This window comes from Pseudophryne corroboree, chromosome 10 (assembly GCF_028390025.1).
Source record: "Pseudophryne corroboree isolate aPseCor3 chromosome 10, aPseCor3.hap2, whole genome shotgun sequence".
Taxonomy (NCBI): Eukaryota; Metazoa; Chordata; class Amphibia; order Anura; family Myobatrachidae; genus Pseudophryne; species Pseudophryne corroboree.
This window is the reverse complement of record NC_086453.1, coordinates 85904244-85922054: the sequence shown is the minus strand read 5'-3', so window position 1 is coordinate 85922054 and position 17811 is coordinate 85904244. Positions and strand designations below refer to the sequence as shown.

General features: G+C 45.8%; 1 protein-coding gene across 1 annotated transcript in view; it reads right to left on the bottom strand.

Annotated features, from left to right (window-relative positions):
* The window catches only part of RRAS (RAS related), a 115500-nt gene that overhangs the window by 73892 nt on the left and 23797 nt on the right, over positions 1 to 17811 (bottom strand). The window lies entirely within an intron of this gene.

The window sequence follows — 17811 nt, the reverse complement described above, 5'->3', positions numbered from 1 at the left end:
CAAAAGACTTCAAGTTGTCACTGATGTTAAAGGGGGCAATACACGGTATTAAGAACTGGGGTATGTAAACTTTTGATCAGGGTCATTTGGGTAGTTTCTGTTGTCATTATGATTTAAAAAGAGTAAACACAGTTGTTTGACAATAAATGGCTTCACCCAACCACTAACCATGAGTGAAAGAAAAGTTTGTGAGTTATCAATCACATTCTTCAAATTCTCTGACAAATGGCCAGAAAATCAAATATTCTGCTAGGGTATGTAAACTTATGAGCACAACTGATTATATATATATATATATATATATATTGTGACAAGAACACTGGGATAGTGTTTGAGGGCAGGTATATTTGTCCCAGGTTCTTGTCTTACATGTTTTAGAAAATGTTAACTTCTAGGAAAAATGCTTTTTGTTTTGTCTGAACCTTTTCAGTTTGCTGTAAAAGCTGGGTAAAGGCTCTGAGAGAGAGATAAGGCGAGTTCTAGACATTGGGCCCAGTTCGGGTCTTTGGCCTCACAGAGGGCTAATCAGGGTTTCAGCTGTGTATGAGTGTTATAGTGCTTCTAACCTGATTAGTATGGGCAGACTGCCTGGGAAGGCTGCAGGATCTGTGTGTGAGAGACACGCTTTCTGATGCAAGTAAGCTATACAGTATGTACTGAAGAACTCTGTGTTTTGTTTAGTGACAGTTAGGAATATCTTATGTTTAGTTAGTGCCGGACAGGCAAGGTATTTTTATTTTGGGGTTTGTTTTATTTTCTGTTTCAATAAAACTGGCCGGGGTCAGTTGTACCAGAAACTGGACTTGTGTTGTTCCTCAGCTGCTGCGTGCGGCCATATTCCCCAGGAAAAGGCGCCTTGCACCCCTACAGTGTTACAACTTGGTGGAAAATGCGAGCACACCGTTCTGCGCATAAGTGAAAGCAGCAGCTTTGTGAGGCCTGCAGAAAACGGTGGTTTATGCAGATACAGCCCAGTGTGAAGTTACTGAGACTCACCCCTGAGGGTTTGATATATGTCCTGGGTGAAAGCAGCTACAAAGCCGCCTGAAAAATCTGTCGACATGGAGGATCTGCTTAAAGCCTTGCTGCAAGCTACAGCGGCTCAGCAGGAGGCCAACCGACAGCAGCAGGTGGCAATGGAAGAAAATAGGAGACAACAGCAGGTGGCAATGGAGGAAAATTGGAGACTACAGCAGGAGGCCAACAGACAGCAGAAGGTGGCAATGGAGGAAAATATAAGACAGCAGCAGGTGGCAATGGAGGAAAATAAGAGACAACAGCAGGCAGTTGTTGATGAACTTTACAGGCAACAGCGTCAGGATAGAGAGGCCTTAGCAGAAGTGGTGCAGAGACTTGCAGCTCGGGTTGGAGATGTGGCCGTCAGTGCTCCAACCAGCTCTAGTTCTATACGGGCCAGTCACTTCCTGCAGAAAATGACAGAGGCTGATGATGTGGAGGCCTATCTGACCACGTTTGAAAGGACTGCCGAGCGTGAGAACTGGCCGAAAGCACAGTGGGCCAGTCTGCTGGCACCTTTCCTGTCAGGTGAGCCCCAAAAAGCTTACTTTGATTTAAGCCCTGCTGAGGCTCGGGACTATGATAAACTAAAGACTGAGATCCTGACCCGCCTGGGAGTCACGCTGTCAGTACGAGCACAACGGGTGCACCGTTGGCTGTACGCCATGGAGAAGCCTCCGCGCTCCCAGATGCACGACCTTATTCAGCTAACAAAAAAATGGCTACAGCCAGAGACATTAACTGGTCCCCAGATGGTGGAAAGAGTCGTCATGGACCGCTACTTGAGATCTTTGCCCATGGTCCTGCGCAAGTGGGTGAGCCATGGAAACCCGGGTACTGCTGACCAATTAGTGGACATGGTAGAGAGGTATTTGGCAGCAGAGGAACTACTGATGACCACCCAGCAACCCATAGATCCTCGACAGCGCCCTTCAGTAAAGACTGGTAAGACTGTTCCGTGGGAAAACGTTGCTGGGCGGTTAAGAGAACGCAAGGCTGGAGAGACTGTAAACACTGGCCCTGGAGACAGGCCAATGGGGCTAGAACGGTCTATGCTGCCCAAACGGGTTGATAATCGTGTGGTTAAATGTTTTAGGTGTGGTATGCCAGGTCATGTTATTGCCAATTGCCCAGTCACGCAAGAACCCATGCAATGTGATGCTGCCTTTGAATGTCGCAGAATGTCTTTCTTTGCTAGGTTAGCCTGTACTGTGGTACCTTCACCTGAGCTGGAAAAACAAATGTGTGATGTGTTCTTAGAGGGTAACCGGGTAGAGGCCTTGCTAGATTCAGGAAGTTTAGTTACCCTCGTGAAAGCTGGGTTAGTGAACCCCTTAAAGGTCCAGCAAATACCTATTGGGGTAACTTGCATACATGGGGATACCCAACATTATGCCACTGCTGAGGTGAATATAGAAACTTGTTGTGGGTCAGCAATGGTTAAAGTGGGACTGGTCCCTACCTTGGTGCATGAGGCCATAATAGGGAGGGATTTTCCTCATTTTTGGAAACTGTGGGAATCACGGTTATCAACAGATGTGAGAAGTAAAAAGCCAGTTGATAATACCGGTGATTTTATGGATGTACGTGGGTCTTCGGAACTTTCTGGCCCTTTGCCTTTTGCTAGTTTGGCTGGGGAAGTGACAGATGGGGAGTCCAGTGAGGACCCTCTTGCCGGGAACAGAGACATAGTAGTTAGAACTGAAAGTGTGCCTGACCTGGAGGTAAAGAAGGATCTGTTTGCGTCTGAACAGTTAAAGGATCCTACCTTAATAAAGGCTAGAGAGAATGTTAAGATTGTTAATGGGGAACCTGTGGTACCAGGTGACAGGGTTACGTATCCCCACATGGCCATCTGTAATGAGCTCTTGTACCACATTGTCAAAAGGGGTGAGGATGTGGTGGAACAGCTGGTAGTTCCCCAGCCTTATCGGAGAACGGTACTAGATTTAGCTCATAGTCACGTTACCGCAGGACATTTAGGGGCAGAAAAAACCACTGAAAGAGTTTTACAAAGGTTCTTTTGGCCAGGGGTTTATAAAGAAGTGTCTGAATATTGTTCTTCCTGTCCTGAATGCCAGTATCATGCCCCTAGACCCCATTTCAGGAGCCCACTAGTTCCCATGCCTATTATAGAGGTCCCGTTTGACAGAATAGCCATGGATCTCGTGGGGCCCTTGTTAAAGTCTGCTCGGGGCCATCAGTATATCCTGGTAATTATGGACTATGCCACTCGATATCCTGAGGCTGTCCCTTTACGCACTATCACAACCAAGGCGATAGCTAGGGAGCTGGTGCAGGTATTTAGTAGAGTGGGAATACCAAAAGAAATTTTGACTGACCAAGGTACTCCATTTATGTCAAGGATCATGAAAGAGTTGTGCAAGTTATTTAAGGTCACTCACCTCAGGACGTCCATCTACCATCCCCAAACTGACGGGTTGGTGGAAAGGTTTAATAAAACATTAAAAAGTATGTTAAAAAAGGTTGTTGAGAGAGATGGGAAAAACTGGGATTGTTTGTTGCCCTACTTGTTAATGGCCATCAGAGAAGTTCCTCAGTCCTCTACGGGGTTTTCTCCATTTGATTTGTTGTATGGTAGACACCCCAGAGGGCTGTTGGATATTGCCAAAGAGACGTGGGAAGGACAGCCCACTCCTTATAGAAGCGTTATTGAGCATGTAACACAAATGCAGGATAGGATTGCAGCCGTGGTACCTGTTGTCAGAGAGCACATGGAACAGGCCCAAAGTGCTCAACAGAGGGTCTATAACCGGAGTGCCAAGATACGGGAATTTGCTCCTGGCGATAGAGTTCTTGTTTTGGTACCCACTGTGGAAAGCAAATTCCTAGCTAAATGGCAGGGTCCATTTGAGATTAGGGAAAAAGTGAATGAGGTTAATTACAAAGTATACCAGCCGGGAAAGAGAAAACCCGAACAGATCTACCATGTTAACTTAATCAAACCCTGGAAAGATAGGTTGTCTCTGTCAGCGGAGCCTTGCCCTTCGGTGTCTTCACCCCGGTTGCTTCCCGCAGTGAAGGTGTCAGAGACATTATCAGCTGATCAGAACAATCAGGTTAAAGAATTTCTCATCCAAAATAGGGAGGTATTTTCAGAGCTGCCTGGCCGAACGACCATAATAAAACATGACATTGTCACAGAACCAGGGGTCAGGGTTCATTTAAAGCCATATAGGATTCCTGAAGCTCAGCGAGAAGCTATTTCTAAGGAAGTTAAAACCATGTTAGAACTGGGAGTCATAGAGGAGTCTAACAGTGAGTGGTCCAGTCCCATAGTGCTCATCCCGAAGCCCGACGGTAGCATACGCTTCTGTAATGACTTTCGTAAGTTAAATGAGGTGTCCAAGTTTGACGCATACCCCATGCCCCGTGTGGATGAGCTTGTAGAAAGGCTGGGAACAGCCAGGTTTCTCACCACATTGGACCTGACCAAAGGTTACTGGCAAATACCTTTATCTGATAGCGCCAAAGAAAAAACAGCCTTTTCGGTTCCGGAGGGGCTGTACCAGTATAAGATGTTACCCTTTGGGTTGCATGGGGCTCCAGCAACCTTTCAACGGGCGATGGATAAAATTTTGAGGCCCCATAGAAAATATGCAGCTGCCTATTTGGATGATGTGGTAATTCACAGTACAGACTGGGGGTCCCATTTGGTTAAAGTACAAGCAGTACTGGACTCAATCAGAGAGGCAGGGTTAACTGCTAACCCAAAGAAGTGCTGCCTCGCAATGGAGGAGGTCAAATACTTGGGCTTCACCATAGGCAGAGGTCTGATTAGGCCCCAATTGAATAAAGTTGATGCTATTCAAAACTGGCCTCGTCCAGTGAATAAAAAACAGGTAAGGGCTTTTTTGGGAATTACTGGGTACTATAGACGGTTTATTCCTAATTTTGCGACCACAGCGGTGCCGTTGTCAGACCTTACCAAAGGGAAGCAGTCAAATGTGGTGAAATGGAACCCTGATGCAGAAAAGGCGTTCCAAGCGTTAAAAGTGGCTTTGTGTTCACAACCGGTGTTGATAACACCAGATTTTTCAAAAGAATTTGTGGTACAGACAGATGCCTCAGAGGTAGGGATAGGTGCTGTGCTGTCCCAAACCAGAGATGGGGACGAACACCCTATCATTTATTTGAGTAGGAAACTCAATGAGCATGAAAAAAGGTATGCCATTGTGGAAAAGGAGGCTTTGGCCATTAAGTGGGCACTAGATACCTTGAGATATTACCTCTTGGGTAGACAATTCAGACTAGTGACAGACCATGCCCCTTTAAAATGGATGTATGTAAATAGAGGCAAGAATGCTCGTGTAACTAGATGGTTTCTAGCGTTGCAGGACTTTAAGTTTACTGTCGAACATAGACCGGGAACACAATTGGCCAACGCAGATGCATTGTCTCGCATCTTCTGTTTGGGGGCTACAAGTGTTCCGGCCCCTAGGTCGAAACAGGGGAGGGGGATATGTGACAAGAACACTGGGATAGTGTTTGAGGGCAGGTATATTTGTCCCAGGTTCTTGTCTTACATGTTTTAGAAAATGTTAACTTCTAGGAAAAATGCTTTTTGTTTTGTCTGAACCTTTTCAGTTTGCTGTAAAAGCTGGGTAAAGGCTCTGAGAGAGAGATAAGGCGAGTTCTAGACATTGGGCCCAGTTCGGGTCTTTGGCCTCACAGAGGGCTAATCAGGGTTTCAGCTGTGTATGAGTGTTATAGTGCTTCTAACCTGATTAGTATGGGCAGACTGCCTGGGAAGGCTGCAGGATCTGTGTGTGAGAGACACGCTTTCTGATGCAAGTAAGCTATACAGTATGTACTGAAGAACTCTGTGTTTTGTTTAGTGACAGTTAGGAATATCTTATGTTTAGTTAGTGCCGGACAGGCAAGGTATTTTTATTTTGGGGTTTGTTTTATTTTCTGTTTCAATAAAACTGGCCGGGGTCAGTTGTACCAGAAACTGGACTTGTGTTGTTCCTCAGCTGCTGCGTGCGGCCATATTCCCCAGGAAAAGGCGCCTTGCACCCCTACAGTGTTACAACTTGGTGGAAAATGCGAGCACACCGTTCTGCGCATAAGTGAAAGCAGCAGCTTTGTGAGGCCTGCAGAAAACGGTGGTTTATGCAGATACAGCCCAGTGTGAAGTTACTGAGACTCACCCCTGAGGGTTTGATATATGTCCTGGGTGAAAGCAGCTACAAAGCCGCCTGAAAAATCTGTCGACATGGAGGATCTGCTTAAAGCCTTGCTGCAAGCTACAGCGGCTCAGCAGGAGGCCAACCGACAGCAGCAGGTGGCAATGGAAGAAAATAGGAGACAACAGCAGGTGGCAATGGAGGAAAATTGGAGACTACAGCAGGAGGCCAACAGACAGCAGAAGGTGGCAATGGAGGAAAATATAAGACAGCAGCAGGTGGCAATGGAGGAAAATAAGAGACAACAGCAGGCAGTTGTTGATGAACTTTACAGGCAACAGCGTCAGGATAGAGAGGCCTTAGCAGAAGTGGTGCAGAGACTTGCAGCTCGGGTTGGAGATGTGGCCGTCAGTGCTCCAACCAGCTCTAGTTCTATACGGGCCAGTCACTTCCTGCAGAAAATGACAGAGGCTGATGATGTGGAGGCCTATCTGACCACGTTTGAAAGGACTGCCGAGCGTGAGAACTGGCCGAAAGCACAGTGGGCCAGTCTGCTGGCACCTTTCCTGTCAGGTGAGCCCCAAAAAGCTTACTTTGATTTAAGCCCTGCTGAGGCTCGGGACTATGATAAACTAAAGACTGAGATCCTGACCCGCCTGGGAGTCACGCTGTCAGTACGAGCACAACGGGTGCACCGTTGGCTGTACGCCATGGAGAAGCCTCCGCGCTCCCAGATGCACGACCTTATTCAGCTAACAAAAAAATGGCTACAGCCAGAGACATTAACTGGTCCCCAGATGGTGGAAAGAGTCGTCATGGACCGCTACTTGAGATCTTTGCCCATGGTCCTGCGCAAGTGGGTGAGCCATGGAAACCCGGGTACTGCTGACCAATTAGTGGACATGGTAGAGAGGTATTTGGCAGCAGAGGAACTACTGATGACCACCCAGCAACCCATAGATCCTCGACAGCGCCCTTCAGTAAAGACTGGTAAGACTGTTCCGTGGGAAAACGTTGCTGGGCGGTTAAGAGAACGCAAGGCTGGAGAAACTGTAAACACTGGCCCTGGAGACAGGCCAATGGGGCTAGAACGGTCTATGCTGCCCAAACGGGTTGATAATCGTGTGGTTAAATGTTTTAGGTGTGGTATGCCAGGTCATGTTATTGCCAATTGCCCAGTCACGCAAGAACCCATGCAATGTGATGCTGCCTTTGAATGTCGCAGAATGTCTTTCTTTGCTAGGTTAGCCTGTACTGTGGTACCTTCACCTGAGCTGGAAAAACAAATGTGTGATGTGTTCTTAGAGGGTAACCGGGTAGAGGCCTTGCTAGATTCAGGAAGTTTAGTTACCCTCGTGAAAGCTGGGTTAGTGAACCCCTTAAAGGTCCAGCAAATACCTATTGGGGTAACTTGCATACATGGGGATACCCAACATTATGCCACTGCTGAGGTGAATATAGAAACTTGTTGTGGGTCAGCAATGGTTAAAGTGGGACTGGTCCCTACCTTGGTGCATGAGGCCATAATAGGGAGGGATTTTCCTCATTTTTGGAAACTGTGGGAATCACGGTTATCAACAGATGTGAGAAGTAAAAAGCCAGTTGATAATACCGGTGATTTTATGGATGTACGTGGGTCTTCTGAACTTTCTGGCCCTTTGCCTTTTGCTAGTTTGGCTGGGGAAGTGACAGATGGGGAGTCCAGTGAGGACCCTCTTGCCGGGAACAGAGACATAGTAGTTAGAACTGAAAGCGTGCCTGACCTGGAGGTAAAGAAGGATCCGTTTGCGTCTGAACAGTTAAAGGATCCTACCTTAATAAAGGCTAGAGAGAATGTTAAGATTGTTAATGGGGAACCTGTGGTACCAGGTGACAGGGTTACGTATCCCCACATGGCCATCTGTAATGAGCTCTTGTACCACATTGTCAAAAGGGGTGAGGATGTGGTGGAACAGCTGGTAGTTCCCCAGCCTTATCGGAGAACGGTACTAGATTTAGCTCATAGTCACGTTACCGCAGGACATTTAGGGGCAGAAAAAACCACTGAAAGAGTTTTACAAAGGTTCTTTTGGCCAGGGGTTTATAAAGAAGTGTCTGAATATTGTTCTTCCTGTCCTGAATGCCAGTATCATGCCCCTAGACCCCATTTCAGGAGCCCACTAGTTCCCATGCCTATTATAGAGGTCCCGTTTGACAGAATAGCCATGGATCTCGTGGGGCCCTTGTTAAAGTCTGCTCGGGGCCATCAGTATATCCTGGTAATTATGGACTATGCCACTCGATATCCTGAGGCTGTCCCTTTACGCACTATCACAACCAAGGCGATAGCTAGGGAGCTGGTGCAGGTATTTAGTAGAGTGGGAATACCAAAAGAAATTTTGACTGACCAAGGTACTCCATTTATGTCAAGGATCATGAAAGAGTTGTGCAAGTTATTTAAGGTCACTCACCTCAGGACGTCCATCTACCATCCCCAAACTGACGGGTTGGTGGAAAGGTTTAATAAAACATTAAAAAGTATGTTAAAAAAGGTTGTTGAGAGAGATGGGAAAAACTGGGATTGTTTGTTGCCCTACTTGTTAATGGCCATCAGAGAAGTTCCTCAGTCCTCTACGGGGTTTTCTCCATTTGATTTGTTGTATGGTAGACACCCCAGAGGGCTGTTGGATATTGCCAAAGAGACGTGGGAAGGACAGCCCACTCCTTATAGAAGCGTTATTGAGCATGTAACACAAATGCAGGATAGGATTGCAGCCGTGGTACCTGTTGTCAGAGAGCACATGGAACAGGCCCAAAGTGCTCAACAGAGGGTCTATAACCGGAGTGCCAAGATACGGGAATTTGCTCCTGGCGATAGAGTTCTTGTTTTGGTACCCACTGTGGAAAGCAAATTCCTAGCTAAATGGCAGGGTCCATTTGAGATTAGGGAAAAAGTGAATGAGGTTAATTACAAAGTATACCAGCCGGGAAAGAGAAAACCCGAACAGATCTACCATGTTAACTTAATCAAACCCTGGAAAGATAGGTTGTCTCTGTCAGCGGAGCCTTGCCCTTCGGTGTCTTCACCCCGGTTGCTTCCCGCAGTGAAGGTGTCAGAGACATTATCAGCTGATCAGAACAATCAGGTTAAAGAATTTCTCATCCAAAATAGGGAGGTATTTTCAGAGCTGCCTGGCCGAACGACCATAATAAAACATGACATTGTCACAGAACCAGGGGTCAGGGTTCATTTAAAGCCATATAGGATTCCTGAAGCTCAGCGAGAAGCTATTTCTAAGGAAGTTAAAACCATGTTAGAACTGGGAGTCATAGAGGAGTCTAACAGTGAGTGGTCCAGTCCCATAGTGCTCATCCCGAAGCCCGACGGTAGCATACGCTTCTGTAATGACTTTCGTAAGTTAAATGAGGTGTCCAAGTTTGACGCATACCCCATGCCCCGTGTGGATGAGCTTGTAGAAAGGCTGGGAACAGCCAGGTTTCTCACCACATTGGACCTGACCAAAGGTTACTGGCAAATACCTTTATCTGATAGCGCCAAAGAAAAAACAGCCTTTTCGGTTCCGGAGGGGCTGTACCAGTATAAGATGTTACCCTTTGGGTTGCATGGGGCTCCAGCAACCTTTCAACGGGCGATGGATAAAATTTTGAGGCCCCATAGAAAATATGCAGCTGCCTATTTGGATGATGTGGTAATTCACAGTACAGACTGGGGGTCCCATTTGGTTAAAGTACAAGCAGTACTGGACTCAATCAGAGAGGCAGGGTTAACTGCTAACCCAAAGAAGTGCTGCCTCGCAATGGAGGAGGTCAAATACTTGGGCTTCACCATAGGCAGAGGTCTGATTAGGCCCCAATTGAATAAAGTTGATGCTATTCAAAACTGGCCTCGTCCAGTGAATAAAAAACAGGTAAGGGCTTTTTTGGGAATTACTGGGTACTATAGACGGTTTATTCCTAATTTTGCGACCACAGCGGTGCCGTTGTCAGACCTTACCAAAGGGAAGCAGTCAAATGTGGTGAAATGGAACCCTGATGCAGAAAAGGCGTTCCAAGCGTTAAAAGTGGCTTTGTGTTCACAACCGGTGTTGATAACACCAGATTTTTCAAAAGAATTTGTGGTACAGACAGATGCCTCAGAGGTAGGGATAGGTGCTGTGCTGTCCCAAACCAGAGATGGGGACGAACACCCTATCATTTATTTGAGTAGGAAACTCAATGAGCATGAAAAAAGGTATGCCATTGTGGAAAAGGAGGCTTTGGCCATTAAGTGGGCACTAGATACCTTGAGATATTACCTCTTGGGTAGACAATTCAGACTAGTGACAGACCATGCCCCTTTAAAATGGATGTATGTAAATAGAGGCAAGAATGCTCGTGTAACTAGATGGTTTCTAGCGTTGCAGGACTTTAAGTTTACTGTCGAACATAGACCGGGAACACAATTGGCCAACGCAGATGCATTGTCTCGCATCTTCTGTTTGGGGGCTACAAGTGTTCCGGCCCCTAGGTCGAAACAGGGGAGGGGGATATGTGACAAGAACACTGGGATAGTGTTTGAGGGCAGGTATATTTGTCCCAGGTTCTTGTCTTACATGTTTTAGAAAATGTTAACTTCTAGGAAAAATGCTTTTTGTTTTGTCTGAACCTTTTCAGTTTGCTGTAAAAGCTGGGTAAAGGCTCTGAGAGAGAGATAAGGCGAGTTCTAGACATTGGGCCCAGTTCGGGTCTTTGGCCTCACAGAGGGCTAATCAGGGTTTCAGCTGTGTATGAGTGTTATAGTGCTTCTAACCTGATTAGTATGGGCAGACTGCCTGGGAAGGCTGCAGGATCTGTGTGTGAGAGACACGCTTTCTGATGCAAGTAAGCTATACAGTATGTACTGAAGAACTCTGTGTTTTGTTTAGTGACAGTTAGGAATATCTTATGTTTAGTTAGTGCCGGACAGGCAAGGTATTTTTATTTTGGGGTTTGTTTTATTTTCTGTTTCAATAAAACTGGCCGGGGTCAGTTGTACCAGAAACTGGACTTGTGTTGTTCCTCAGCTGCTGCGTGCGGCCATATTCCCCAGGAAAAGGCGCCTTGCACCCCTACAGTGTTACAATATATATATATATATATATATATATATATATATATATATATATACATATATATACACACACACACACACACACACACACACACACACACACACACACATATATATATATACTGCTCAAAAAGACCTGGACTAAAGCATCCGCCAACTCCTGGACAGTCTGTGGTGCAATGTGGCGTTGGTGGATTGAGCGAGACATGATGTCCCAGATGTGCTCATTTGGATTCAAGTCTGGGGAATGGGAGGGCTATGGATTATAGCATCAATGCCTTCGTCTTGCAGGAACTGCTGACACACTCCAGCCACATGAGGTCTAGCATTGTCTTGCATTAGGAGGAACCCAGGGCAACCGCACCAGCATATGGTCTCACAAGAGGTCTGAGGATCTCATCTCGGTACCTAATGGCAGTCAGGCTACCTCTGGCGAGCACATGGAGGGCTGTGCGGCCCCCCAAAGAAATGCCACCCCACACCATTACTGACCCACTGCCAAACCGGTCATGCTGGAGGGTGTTGCAGGCAGCAGAACATTCTCCTTGGCGTCTCCAGACTCTGTCACATGTGCTCAGTGAGAACCTGCTTTCATTTGTGAAGAGCACAGGGCGCCAGTGGCGAATTTGCCAATCTTAGTGTTCTCTGGCAAATGCCAAACGTCATGCACGGTGTTGGGCTGTAAGCACAACCCCACCTGTGGACAACGGGCCCTCATACCACCCTCATGGAGTTTGTTTCTGATCGTTTGAGTAGACACATGCACATTTGGGGCTTGCTGGAGGTCATTTTGCAGGGCTCTGGCAGTGCTCCTCCTGTTCCTCCTTGCACAAAGGCGGAGGTAGCGGTCCTACTGCTGGGTTGTTGCCCTCCTACGGCGTCCTCCACATCTCCTGATGTACTGGCCTGTCTCCTGGTAGCATCTCCATGGTCTGGACACTACGCTGACAGACACAGCAAACCTTCTTGCCACAGCTCGCATTGATGTGCCATCCTGGATGAGCTGCACTACCCGAGCCATTTGTGTGGGTTGTAGACTTCGTCTCATGCTACCACTAGAGTGAAAGCACCGCCAGCTTTCAAAAGTGACCAAAACATCAGCCAGAAAGCATAGGAGCTGAGAAGTGGTCTGTGGTCACCACCTGCAGAACAACTCCTTTATTGGGGGTGTCTTGCTAATTGCCTATAATTTCCACCTGTTGTCTATTCCATTTGCACAACAGCATGTGAAATTGATTGTCAATCAGTGTTGCTTCCCAAGTGGACAGTTTGATTTCACAGAAGTGTGATTGACTTGGAGTTACATTGTGATGTTTAAGTGTTCCCTTTGTTTTTTTGAGCTATGTATGTATGTATGTATGTATGTATGTATGTATGTATGTATTATATATATATATATATATATATATATATATATATATATAAAACAGAAAAACTTAAGACCCCTTAATTGCGCTATAGTCTAATAGCTCAAACCACTGAGAGGTACCCCCTGTCAGAAGGAGTACTGCACATAGAATGGACAAAAACAAAAGTTCTCTTGGGGAGCTTTACCACCACAGATATACTTATATAATTATAAAATCATTTATTAAAAAACATGTATACTTTTATAACATGAATCACAAGATCACATATGTCATATGAGCAATACATTCATTTCTGATTGTCTGTTATACATGATGTTTTCAATCATTAGATGAAATACTTATTCCTCAGCATGAGAAAGTATGAATGATCAGTTCACTGTTTTTACGGAAAACGCACAATCGTTGAAACCCAACGCGTTTCGTCCCTTAGGACTTCATCAGGGGTGCAAATCAAAGAATGGGTTCACCAAAGGGAATACAAACAGAGCATGAATTCACTGAGAGTGTATTCCTGTGGAAACTTAACAAACCATCAAATTATGGGTGTTGGCTGAAGTACATCAATAGTACATCCATGTATTTCCAGAAACTTCTATTTAGATTTCACAAACTGGCAATTCGGATGAGATCAGGAGATATTATCCGATCAGACCCTGGCGTGTTGTCTCAAGGTCCACCTCACAGCTATATGATATAGCTGTACTATTGATGTACTTCAGCCAACACCCATAATTTGATGGTTTGTTAAGTTTCCACAGGAATACACTCTCAGTGAATTCATGCTCTGTTTGTATTCCCTTTGGTGAACCCATTCTTTGATTTGCACCCCTGATGAAGTCCTAAGGGACGAAACGCGTTGTGTTTCAACGATTGTGCGTTTTCCGTAAAAACAGTGAACTGATCATTCATACTTTCTCATGCTGAGGAATAAGTATTTCATCTAATGATTGAAAACATCATGTATAACAGACAATCAGAAATGAATGTATTGCTCATATGACATATGTGATCTTGTGATTCATGTTATAAAAGTATACATGTTTTTTAATAAATGATTTTATAATTATATAAGTATATCTGTGGTGGTAAAGCTCCCCAAGAGAACTTTTGTTTTTGTCTATATATATATATATATATATATATATATATATATATATATATATATATATATATATATATACTGTAAGTCGCTGTTTTCCTGCTTGATTATTTGTTTATGTACTCTGTAATTGGGTGCTGTAGAACCCTTGTGGCGCCATATAAATGAAGGACAATAATTATATATGTATGTATATGTAAAATAAACAATTTAGGGATTTTTCTTCCCTTATTTAAAACAATGAGTCGGTGGTGAATTCTTCTTAAAGTCAGTGTACTGTACATCACTCAATTATGCCTTATGAATACGTTCTTTGTTTTACAAACAAACAGTGCCATTTTTATCTCCAGACATATGATTAAAAGGAATCACGTTATGTTTTTCCTGCCCCCATCATCTCGCACTTACTTTTTTTGAAAGTCATTTAATCAGTAAGCTTTTTACGACGTAGGACCACTCACTCAGAGAATCCTAATGGCAATTAATACCTTGTTTTTTTTTTTGTTTTTGTTTTTATAAAAAACAAAAATCACAGAAGAACTAGAGGCATGTTTATCATGAAAAAAAAAATGTGCAATAAGAATTTTTAGTTTTCAATTCTCATTGTAGTCTCACAATTTTTTCAGTATTCATTATGCCCCCATCAGAAAATTATCACTTCTGAAAAACTGGTCTGAGAAGTCAGTTTTTTCTGAAAGTGATAAACTTTACCCCCTGAAGCTGTAGCACACCTTTCTCCCGGCGGCGGCCGCAGCCACCAGCAACTTATATATGTCTCCCGGCCGCGGCCACCCCCACCGGCAATTTACATGTGTGTCCTGGCCACTCCCCCCACCACCGACACCTGTGTCTCTCGGCCGCCCCCGCTCAGCAACTTACATGTATGCAGCACCCACCCCCCTCCTCCCTCGGCAGCTTACACTGTGTCTGCACTGGATCCGGTCTGAAGATCGACAGTGTCTATGTCGACCACTATAGGTCAACAGGGTTAGGTCGACAGGGTTTCTAGGTCGACATGTGCTAAGTCGACAGGGCAAAAGGTCGACATGGGTTTTGCACATTTTTTTTCTTTTTTTTGAACTTTTTCATACTTAATGATCCACGTGGACTACGACTGGAATGGTAATCTGTGCAAAGCGAAGCGGTAGCGGAGCGAGGCACCTTGCCCGAAGCATGGCGAGCGAAGCGAGCCATGCGAGGGGACACGGTGCACTAATTGGGGTTCCCGGTCACTCTACGAAGAAACAGACACCAAAAAACAAAACCTCATGTCGACCTTTTGACCTGTCGCCCTAGCAACCCTGTCGACCTAATGGCGGTCGACCTAAACATTGTCGACCTAGACACTGTCGATCTAATGATCCATACCCGTCTGCACACAGCGGTGAGGGATCTGAATAGATCCCGCCGCTACACATTCGGGAAGCTGCGCTCTCCTCCCCTCACATTTTGGCGTGACGGGGGCGAGTGGGGAATGATGCCCTGGCTGCCGGCGGTACCCCCCTCTCCTGGGCTTGCCAAGGCGCCCAGGGCACGTGCCCCACTCACCCTACCCTAGTAATGCCTCTGTACGAAGGCCAATGGTTTGTTCACTGAGCACCACTGGCTAATGCAGGTGCCGTGTGCTAGGAGATCATTAGGCAGGAAAACTGTACTAACTAATCCTGACATCTGCCACAATGTCTCCTCATCTACCCTTCTGTGCCCTCTGTAATTTCAAACCCATCCGGAAAAAAAATACCCACTGTCCACGACCTCTTCATCTCCAACTCACTTAACTTTCTTGCTATCACTAAAACCGGTCTCGCCTCCACTGACTCTGCGTCCCCTACTGCTCTCTCCTATGGGGCCTCTCCTTTACCCACTCGGTTAGGCCTAATATCCGCCAGGCAGCAGGGTGGGGATTCTTCAATCCCCATACTGTACCTTTCATGTCATCTCCCCCCTCCCCCTCCCTTTCTTTCTCCTTTAAAGTCCACTCTATCAGTCTTTTCTAATCCATCCATCTCCATGTCTCTGTATTCAACCATCCCTGTGGCCCCCCTTTCCAATTTTGTGATAATTTTGCTGACTGGATTCCCACTACGTCTTGTCTGACCTCCCCTCCCTCATCCCAGGTGGCCAACATCCCGACCAATGCAACGTCCTCTAAACTTCTTGCCCTTTCTTCCTCTTGACCTCTCTCAATAGACCCTCTTCCCCCACCCACAACCACAGCCACTCCCTTCACCTCGTCTTCTCCCATCTGTGTGCTCTCTCTGACTTCTACAACTCTCCATTCCCACTACCTGACCACCATTACATTTTCCATACCCCCACTCCAACCACCGGACACATCCATAGGGCTATATCCAATTAAAACCGGATCCATTCCGACATGAATTTGTTGGAATGGATCTGACAGAAACTATTCAAATATGGCCAAATCAGACAGGATTTGGCCATTCCCGACATCTCAATCCGACTTTAAAAAAAGTCGGATTGAGATGAGGGTGCTGAGTGAGAGCAGCGGGGAGACACGGGGGTAAGCAGCGGGGAGACGGGAGTGAGCAGCGTCTACAGCAGCTTAGCCGGAGGATGGGACCTCACTTGCTGGAGCCGGGAGGACGCTGCCATGAGGTCTGGCAGGGGTGCCCCATCCTCCGGCTACTCTGCTATAGCCGCTGTCTCCCCGCTGCTCTCCCTCAGTACCCTCATCTCAATCCCATTTTTTTTAAAGTTGGATTGAGATGGTCAGAAACGGGGACATAACCTGTCAGATTTGGCCCTATTTCTGACAGAAGCACGCGGATCGGCAGCTATTCTGCCGATCCACGTGCTTTCCGACAAGTCGAATTCCCAGACTTGTTGGATAAATAAAGCCGGTTACTGAATAGGTTGGAACCCCTTCCTACATGAAAAATTCGACAACTGCCGTCTTTTCGACAAGATGGCAGAGCTGGACACAGCAACTCTGCAGTGGACTATAGTTGGTAACCAGGCGAGGTATCCACAGACAAGGGCTCCCGCTGCAGCCAGGAAACAATGACCAGCAACGAATGAAAGACAGGCAGGGAATATAAAGGGAGCACGAACCAATCAGAACCACAGTACAGCCAAGCCTCCCCTAAGTAAAGATCCCCTGCAGCCGTGTTACTGCACATCCACCAACTTCCAGCGAGACTCACAGAAGTCTCCGGCATCCCCGCTGCTAGGCAAACCCTTCTGCCGCATCGGCCCGGTGTCCGACCATGGAACTGGTGGCCAGGGAGGGGAAAGACGCAAGCTCCCCGGTTGCCTAGCAACGACCGGGCGCTGCCGGAGACGCAGGTCACGGCCCATGACACATTCATTGTTTTTTTTTTTTCAAATCTGTTAAATTTAGCAAAAAATTAGCAATTGTGCATTTAAATCTGCAGGAATAGGATATGTATAGCTTCCTGCAGAGGTTGTGATCAATTCTCTTCACTGAGGGGTATATGCATTTGCGGTCGAATTCCCGAAATTGTCGAATTTCGGGTCATTTTCGACCAAAAAAAAAAAAATCGCCTATGCAATTCAGTGCTTTCCGACCAAAAAACGGACTTTCAAAATTCGACTTTTTGAAATTCGAATTTTTGCAAATTCGACTTTTCTGCAATGATACAAGTGCTGCAATTCGACCAAAGCATATTCAATTCAAGTTTGGAAATTCGACAGCAGTGCTTTTAGACAGCAAATTCGTCATTTTCAATCCGCCACACTTTGGAGGGTGAAAACAAATAAAAAAAATTTAAACATGTTTTTTTTTGTGTTTTTTTTTTTGGGAATAGCAGATCTATTTATATTAGAAGGGTTTAGGTACTTTTTTTTTTTTTTTTTTGGAGGCACAAATATTATTTATATATTTTTTAAAATATTTTTTATTTTTTTTTTATGCTGGAACGGTAAAATCATAAAAAAAAATGGCGTGGGGTTCCCCCTCCAAAGCATAACCAGCCTCGGGCTCTTCGAGCTGGTCCTGGTTCTAAAAATGCGGGGAAAAAATTGACAGGGGATCCCCCGTATTTTTAAAACCAGCACCGGGCTCTGCGCCTGGTGCTGGTGCCAAAAATACGGGGGACAAAA